At 56.3% G+C, this 8,775-nt stretch overlaps 2 protein-coding genes across 5 annotated transcripts in view; one reads left to right on the plus strand and one right to left on the minus strand.

Annotated features, from left to right (window-relative positions):
- Nucleotides 1-2,375, minus strand: part of PCARE (photoreceptor cilium actin regulator) — a 44,244-nt gene extending 41,869 nt beyond the window's left edge. The window contains exon 1 of the mRNA XM_073556349.1: nt 2,277-2,375. The gene's annotated coding sequence lies outside the window, so the exon portion shown is untranslated. The remainder of the gene's footprint in view (nt 1-2,276) is intronic.
- CLIP4 (CAP-Gly domain containing linker protein family member 4) overlaps nt 2,278-8,775 on the plus strand; it is a 45,302-nt gene continuing 38,804 nt past the window's right edge. For 2 of the 4 annotated variants that reach the window (XM_073556350.1, XM_073556353.1), the window contains exon 1: nt 2,278-2,407. The gene's annotated coding sequence lies outside the window, so the exon portion shown is untranslated. Of the gene's footprint in view, nt 2,483-4,100; nt 4,302-8,775 lie in introns of those variants that run through there. The other 2 variants (XM_073556351.1, XM_073556352.1) reach the window with 2 other exon arrangements.

The raw sequence follows: 8,775 nt of genomic DNA on the forward strand, positions 1-8,775 counted from the left end.
GAGCCCACACTGAGAGCCCGGCGCTGAGCGCTCCCGGAGCCGCACTGAGAGCCCGGCGCTGAGCGCTCCCGGAGCCCGCACTGAGAGCCCGGCGCTGAGCGCTCCCGGAGCCGCACTGAGAGCCCGGCGCTGAGCGCTCCCGGAGCCCGCACTGAGAGCCCGGCGCTGAGCGCTCCCACAGCCGCACTGAGAGCCCCGCGCTGAGCGCTCCCGGAGCCCGCACTGAGAGCCCGGCGCTGAGCGCTCCCGGAGCCGCACTGAGAGCCCGGCGCTGAGCGCTCCCGGAGCCGCACTGAGAGCCCGGCGCTGAGCGCTCCCGGAGCCGCACTGAGAGCCCGGCGCTGAGCGCTCCCGGAGCCGCACTGAGAGCCCGGCGCTGAGCGCTCCCGGAGCCGCACTGAGAGCCCCGCGCTGAGCGCTCCCACAGCCGCACTGAGAGCCCCGCGCTGAGCGCTCCCACAGCCGCACTGAGAGCCCCGCGCTGAGCGCTCCCACAGCCGCACTGAGAGCCCCGCGCTGAGCGCTCCCGGAGCCGCACTGAGAGCCCGGCGCTGAGCGCTCCCGGAGCCCGCACTGAGAGCCCCGCGCTGAGCGCTCCCACAGCCGCACTGAGAGCCCCGCGCTGAGCGCTCCCACAGCCGCACTGAGAGCCCCGCGCTGAGCGCTCCCACAGCCGCACTGAGAGCCCCGCGCTGAGCGCTCCCGGAGCCGCACTGAGAGCCCCGCGCTGAGCGCTCCCGGAGCCGCACTGAGAGCCCCGCGCTGAGCGCTCCCGGAGCCCGCACTGAGAGCCCGGCGCTGAGCGCTCCCGGAGCCCGCACTGAGAGCCCGGCGCTGAGCGCTCCCGGAGCCGCACTGAGAGCCCGGCGCTGAGCGCTCCCACAGCCGCACTGAGAGCCCCGCGCTGAGCGCTCCCACAGCCGCACTGAGAGCCCCGCGCTGAGCGCTCCCGGAGCCGCACTGAGAGCCCCGCGCTGAGCGCTCCCGGAGCCGCACTGAGAGCCCCGCGCTGAGCGCTCCCGGAGCCCGGCGCTGAGCGCTCCCGGAGCCGCACTGAGAGCCCGGCGCTGAGCGCTCCCGGAGCCCGCACTGAGAGCCCCGCGCTGAGCGCTCCCGGAGCCGCACTGAGAGCCCCGCGCTGAGCGCTCCCGGAGCCCGCACTGAGAGCCCGGCGCTGAGCGCACCCGGAGCCCGCACTGAGCGCTCCCGGAGCCGCACTGAGAGCCCGGCGCTGAGCGCTCCCGGAGCCGCACTGAGAGCCCCGCGCTGAGCGCTCCCGGAGCCGCACTGAGAGCCCGGCGCTGAGCGCTCCCGGAGCCGCACTGAGAGCCCGGCGCTGAGCGCTCCCGGAGGCGCACTGAGAGCCCGGCGCTGAGCGCTCCCGGAGCCGCACTGAGAGCCCGGCGCTGAGCGCTCCCAGAGCCGCACTGAGAGCTCCCACAGCCGCACTGAGCGCCCGGCGCTGAGCGCTCCCACAGCCGCACTGAGAGCCCGGCGCTGAGCGCTCCCGGAGCCCGCACTGAGAGCCCGGCGCTGTGCGCTCCCGGAGCCGCACTGAGAGCCCGGCGCTGAGCGCTCCCGGAGCCCGCACTGAGAGCCCGGCGCTGAGCGCTCCCACAGCCGCACTGAGAGCCCCGCGCTGAGCGCTCCCACAGCCGCACTGAGAGCCCCGCGCTGAGCGCTCCCGGAGCCCGCACTGAGAGCCCGGCGCTGAGCGCTCCCGGAGCCCGCACTGAGAGCCCCGCGCTGAGCGCTCCCGGAGCCGCACTGAGAGCCCCGCACTGAGCGCTCCCGGAGCCCGCACTGAGAGCCCGGCGCTGAGCGCTCCCGGAGCCGCACTGAGAGCCCCGTGCTGAGCGCTCCCGGAGCCCGCACTGAGAGCCCGGCGCTGAGCGCTCCCGGAGCCCGCACTGAGAGCCCCGCGCTGAGCGCTCCCGGAGCCGCACTGAGAGCCCCGCACTGAGCGCTCCCGGAGCCCGCACTGAGAGCCCCCGGAGCCCGCACTGAGAGCCCCGCGCTGAGCGCTCCCAGAGCCGCACTGAGAGCCCCGCGCTGAGCGCTCCCGGAGCCCGCACTGAGAGCCCCGCGCTGAGCGCTCCCAGAGCCGCACTGAGAGCCCCCGGAGCCCGCACTGAGAGCCCCGCGCTGAGCGCTCCCGGAGCCCGCACTGAGAGCCCCCGGAGCCCGCACTGAGAGCCCAGGGCCGCGCTCAGTCTCGCACTACTATTCTTACTGTTGTTGCCTCACAGAACTTTCCCGCCCATTCTCAAACTCACTGAAGCAGCCAGCATTCCGTGACGTCACGACGTTGGCGCCTCCCCAGTGACGTATTAGGGGGCGGGGTCACAGTTCGGAGCGCTGCTCGCTGGATGGATGAGGAGAAGCTGATGAGGGTCAGCGTGCGACGGTAATGAGGGGCGACACTGATAGGAGAGGGGCGACACTGATAGGAGGGGGGCGACACTGCTGAGGGGCGATACAGGTGAGGTGGTGCTGTCACTGACGGGGGGTGAGGGGGTGCTGTCACTGACGGGGGGTGAGGGGGTGCTGTCGCCGACGGGGGGGGTGAGGGGGTGCTGTCACTGACGGGGGGTGAGGGGGTGCTGTCACTGACGGGGGGTGAGGGGGTGCTGTCACTGACGGGACGTGAGGGGGTGCTGTCACTGACGGGGGGTGAGGGGGTGCTGTCACTGACGGGACGTGAGGGGGTGCTGTCACTGACGGGGGGTGAGGGGGTGCTGTCACTGACGGGGGGTGAGGGGGTGCTGTCACTAACGGGGGGTGATGGGGTGCTGTCACTGACGGGGGGATGAGGGGGTGCTGTCACTGACGGGGGGTGAGGGGGTGCTGTCGCTGACGGGGGGTGAGGGGGTGCTGTCGCTGACGGGGGGTGAGGGGGTGCTGTCGCTGACGGGGGGTGAGGGGGTGCTGTCACTGACGGGGGGTGAGGGGGTGCTGTCACTGTTGGGAGGTGAGGGGGTGCTGTCACTGTTGGGAGGTGAGGGGGTGCTGTCACTGTTGGGAGGTGAGGGGGTGCTGTCACTGACGGGAGGTGAGGGGGTGCTGTCACTGACGGGAGGTGAGGGGGTGCTGTCACTGACGGGAGGTGAGGGGGTGCTGTCACTGACGGGAGGTGAGGGGGTGCTGTCACTGACGGGGGGATGAGGGTGTGCTGTCACTGACGGGGGGATGAGGGGGTGCTGTCACTGACTGGGGATGAGGGGGTGCTGTCACTGACGGGGGGTGAGGGGGGTGCTGTCACTGATGGGGGGTGAGGGGGTGCTGTCACTGACGGGAGGTGAGGGGGTGCTGTCACTGTTGGGAGGTGAGGGGGTGCTGTCACTGTTGGGAGGTGAGGGGGTGCTGTCACTGACGGGGGGTGAGGGGGTGCTGTCACTGACGGGGGGTGAGGGGGTGCTGTCACTGACGGGGGGTGAGGGGGTGCTGTCACTGACGGGGGGTGAGGGGGTGCTGTCACTGAAGGGAGGTGAGGGGGTGCTGTCACTGTTGGGAGGTGAGGGGGTGCTGTCACTGACGGGAGGTGAGGGGGTGCTGTCACTGACTGGAGGTGAGGGGGTGCTGTTACTGACTGGAGGTGAGGGGGTGCTGTTACTGACTGGGGATGAGGGGGTGCTGTCACTGACGGGGGGTGAGGGGGGTGCTGTCACTGATGGGGGGTGAGGGGGTGCTGTCACTGACGGGAGGTGAGGGGGTGCTGTCACTGTTGGGAGGTGAGGGGGTGCTGTCACTGTTGGGAGGTGAGGGGGTGCTGTCACTGACGGGGGGTGAGGGGGTGCTGTCACTGACGGGGGGTGAGGGGGTGCTGTCACTGACGGGGGGTGAGGGGGTGCTGTCACTGACGGGGGGTGAGGGGGTGCTGTCACTGAAGGGAGGTGAGGGGGTGCTGTCACTGACGGGAGGTGAGGGGGTGCTGTCACTGACGGGAGGTGAGGGGGTGCTGTCACTGACGGGAGGTGAGGGGGTGCTGTTACTGACTGGAGGTGAGGGGGTGCTGTCACTGATGGGAGGTGAGGGTGTGCTGTCACTGACGGGAGGTGAGGGGTGCTGTCACTGACGGAATGATGGAAGCTGACAGTGACTTGATTGGGGGGGCGACACTGATGTGAGGGTTGAATGAGTACACACATCTGCTGGTTCGGACTCATTGGTACACTCGATGCCAGATTATCAGATTTTCCTTCCTATGTGTTATTTGTGGAGCCTTCCACAGGACGCAGATAATTCCATTTGTAGGTTCCAGCTTCCTCTGGAGAAATACACATTGGATGTAATGCTGACCTGTGAGTGCAGTGTAAGAGCGCCTCTAACTGGAATATTGGGGAATTGCATGTAAGCACGAGCCTCTTGTCGTTTCCTAGAGCGGCCATTGTCTTCTAGTATCTGTAGGGTCGGGACACCATGTACTGAACTGTCTTCTCTCGAGATTGGACACTGGGAACTTGAATTCCTCTTTTAACCAAATCATCGAACGCACACGTAAAAAATACTAATCTGCCGATACTTCTGCGGCAAACACTAGAGGCTGACCTCAGATTTTCTGCAGATTTGTAGTATGATCAGGCGCAGATCTGATTGGCCCTATCGTCAGTTCATAGGTGTTATCCTTGGCTTCAATCTGTAATTTGACCACAATAAGTAACCTGCTACTCTTCCAGCAGCGGCACCAAATTTTCCGTTGCATGTAAACTGGGACGAGGAAGCTCCGCTCACATGCATTGGGTTCGGATTATTGGTGGATTGACTGTCAGCATGAAGTACACACATTTTCAAAATTATTGGCACCCCTCTTATAATGATAGAAAAACCCACAATGGTTACAATGACAGAAATAACTTAAATCTGACAAAATAATATCTAAATCTATGAAAATGAACAAATGAAAGTCAGACATTGCTTTTCAGCCATGCTTCCACAGAATTAAAAAAAAAAAAAAATAAACCTCATGAAATAGGCCTGGACAGAAGTGATGGTTCCTTAACTTAATATTTTGTTGCACAACCTTTTGAGGCAATCACTGCAATCAAACGATTCCTGTAACTGTCAGTGAGACTTCTGCTCCTCTCGACAGGTATTGTCACCCACTCCTCAAGAGCAAACTGCTCCAGTTGTCTCGTGTTTGAAGGTCGCCTTTTCCAGACGGCATGTTTCAGCTCTTTCCAAAGATGCTCTATAGGATTTAGGTCAGGGCTCATAGAAGGCCACTTCAGAATAGTCCAATGTTTCCCTCTTAGCCATTCTTCGGTGTTTTAGCTGTGTGTGCAACTGAGACCAAGCTTTCTGACACTGGGCAGCACATTTCGCTCTAGAATCCCTTGATAGTCTTGAGATTTCATTATACCCTGCACAGATTCTAGACACCCTGTGCCAGATGCAGCAAAGCAGCCCCAGAACATAACAGTGCCTCCTCCATGTTTCACAGTAGGGCCAGTGTTCTTTCCTTGATATGCTTCATTTTTCCGTCTATGAACATAGAGCTGATGTGCCTTGCCAAAAAGTTTCATTTTGTCTCATCTGTCCATAGGACATTCTCCCAGAAGCTTTGTGGCTTGCCAACATGTAGTTTGGCAAATTCCAATCTGGATTTTCTATGATTTTTTTTTTTTTTCAACAATGGTGTCCTTCTTGGTCGTCTCCCATGAAGATATTGATCAGAATCAGCAATGCAAGTCTATGGGTCCGTGAAAAAAAAATTAGATCTCAGATGCCATCTGTTTTTCCACAGACTACTAGATAGGAAAAACTTTTTTTTTTTTTTTTGGGTTTCCCATCCGGGAAAAAATTGACTCTTGGACCAAACTCAAATGGCATAAACTGGTGTAATTCTGATTAATTTAAATAAAACTCGTTCAGACCAGAAAATCACTGAGGTCTGAACGACACCTAAGTGTTAATTTATGCTTCTTTGGCACAATTTTCTGAAATCGCATCAAAACTTTTCACCCAAAGGATGCAAGAGTGGTTAATACAAATGTTCAGCAATTGGCTATGTTACAATCGGAGTCCTTTGTGCCGGGTGCAGTTTGTGAGTGTGATGTTTGTGTTGTTCCTGCGCGATGCTCCGCTGGTTGATGCTGTAATAAGCTATATCAGGATAGTGATTAATCTTCCCGCCCTCCACTAAGATGATCTCACGACCGCAGGCAGAATCCCATTATCACCCATCTGTTGTTCACTTTCTGCACTGCAGTCCGGGGAATCGTTATGAAATTTTAATTGAGCGCACGGACGGAGGATCGCCTCCATCTGAGGTCAGGGGGCACGGGCACTGCGCTGTACTACGGCTGCGGGACACTTGTCAGGTTCATCTCTAGTTCTCGGTAGCGTCATAGTATAGACATCAGTGACCTGATAGTACGGATGCCTTCCCTCCCAGGACCTGATAGTCCGGCGCAATATAAGCAAATCAGATCTAACTGGGCATTGGGCTGCTCTAAGGGCAATGTGGAGCTGGAGGGGGATAGTGATCTTTGCAGCCCTGCTATTCTCAGGATGGCTGGAGGGCAGACTCTTACCAATCATGGTGGTTGCATACCCAAATGATATATCCCCTTCCCCCATTTGCATCCCTATTAAAAAAAAAAATCCAATAATTAGTGCAGTCATAGGTGCTTTAACTTTGTGGTGGACCTTAAATTCCTGCACAGGTTGCACATATGATGCTTGCCTTTGTCTGCACTGATACATTGTAATAAACAGGGGAAAGATTTATGACTCCCATGTGGTCTAGACTGGATACAATTGTAACAAACATACAAGTTGGGACTATTTATTTATTTTTGTCCTTTTTACTGACATCACAAAAGGTTTAAACAGATAATCTAGGCCAGGTTTCTTTTCTCGGACATCCCCTCCCCCCCCACCATTATATAACATCCCAGTTCGGGACTTGCGTGTCTTCAGAGCTGACACTTCTTTACTGTAACTCTAGATGGGCTTCTGCTCCCTCTGGTGGTCAGATTTTGAAATTGCACTTAATGTGGTAAACACTTTGTGGGTGCGAGGGATTGCACTAGATTTACTACATTCCCATTGGCCATGGATTGCCCAAAACTACATAGGGCCTCACAGATCTAAAGGAGGGAGTGTAGGGTATATGAAGTAATGAGCACAGCACACGTTTTGTTATGGACACCTTGCTGGTGCCATACTGTGATAGCGTATCGCTGACATTGGTAGAGGTCTGACTTCTTTCTGGGACTCCCATAATTACTGAGAAGAACAGAGCTGTAGACCTGAAACAAAACTTTGGAGGGGACATGGCACTAAATCGGCTCTGCAGCTACCCTTCATTTTCATAATCGATAGCGATCCCAGAGGTTAGATTTCCCCCCCCCCCTCACAATCTTACTGATACCATTTCCTAGCCATGTTTTAAGAAGGGAGTAAACCTTGAAGGAAGTTAATACAAGGAACTCTCAGGGATCAAAAGCTCTGACGTAAACTGTCTAAATCCCATAAACATGTTGTACCACTCTGCGGATGGTTCTAAGAATTCTTGGTGGATCCCTGCCAGGTACATTGGGTGGAGACCTGTCTGATGCGCTACATGTAATATACCGTATATACATTTCATACACAATCACGTTTATAATGGCAGATATTATAATTCATAGATCTGAGTTCACAGAGGAGCATGATGTTCATGGCCACCACTTTAGGACCCAATCACCATTGATTCTAAGGTGCTGTACATATGAAGAAGAGCTGCATACAGAGTACATACGCAAAATATAGTGAACAAACTAAATGACAAATGGACTACGTTGTTGTCATAATATATTTCCACCGGGAATCAGGTTTTTTTTTTGTATACTGTAAATATTGTAATATTATTGAGTGTGTGTGTATGTGTGTGTATGTGTGTATATATATATATATATATATATATATATATATATATATATATATATATATATATATATATATATATACACATACAGTATATATATACACACATACTAGCTGAAGAGCCCAGCGCTGCCCGGGCATAGTAACGAACTGTGGTTAGTTATAACAAATTATAATTATCCTCCATCCCATAGTCCCGTGCCCATATACCCATCACACATCCTCCATCCCATAGTCGAGTGCCCATATATACACATCACAGATCCTCCATCCCATAGGCCCGTGCCCATATACCCATCACACATCCTCCATCCCCATAGTCCCATGCCCATATACCCATCATACATATTCGCCATCCCGTAGTCGAGTGCCCATATATACCCATCACACATTCTTCATCTCATAGGCCCGTGCCCATATACCCATCACACATCCTTCATCTCATAGTCCCATGCCCATATACCCATCATACATATCCTCCATCCCATAGGCCCGTGCCCATATACCCATCATACATATCCTCCATCCCATAATCGAGTGCCCATATACCCATCACACATCCTCCATCTCATAGTCCCATGCCCATATACCCATCATACGTATCCGCCATCCCATAGTCCCGTGCCCATATACCCGTCATACATATCCGCCATCCCATAGTCCCGTGCCCATATACCCGTCATACATATCCTCCATCCCATAGTCCAGTGCCCATATACCCATCATACATATCCACCATCCCATAGTCCAGTGCCCATATACCCATCAAACATCCTCCATCCCATAGTTCCGTGCCCATATACCCGTCATACATATCCTCCATCCCATAGTCCCGTGCCCATATACCCATCATACATATCCTCCATCCCATAGTCCCATGCCCATATACCCATCATACATATCCTC

This window comes from Dendrobates tinctorius, unplaced genomic scaffold (genome assembly GCF_039654945.1).
Source record: "Dendrobates tinctorius isolate UK_male_01 unplaced genomic scaffold, ASM3965494v1 ptg000232l, whole genome shotgun sequence".
NCBI classification, from domain to species: Eukaryota; Metazoa; Chordata; class Amphibia; order Anura; family Dendrobatidae; genus Dendrobates; species Dendrobates tinctorius.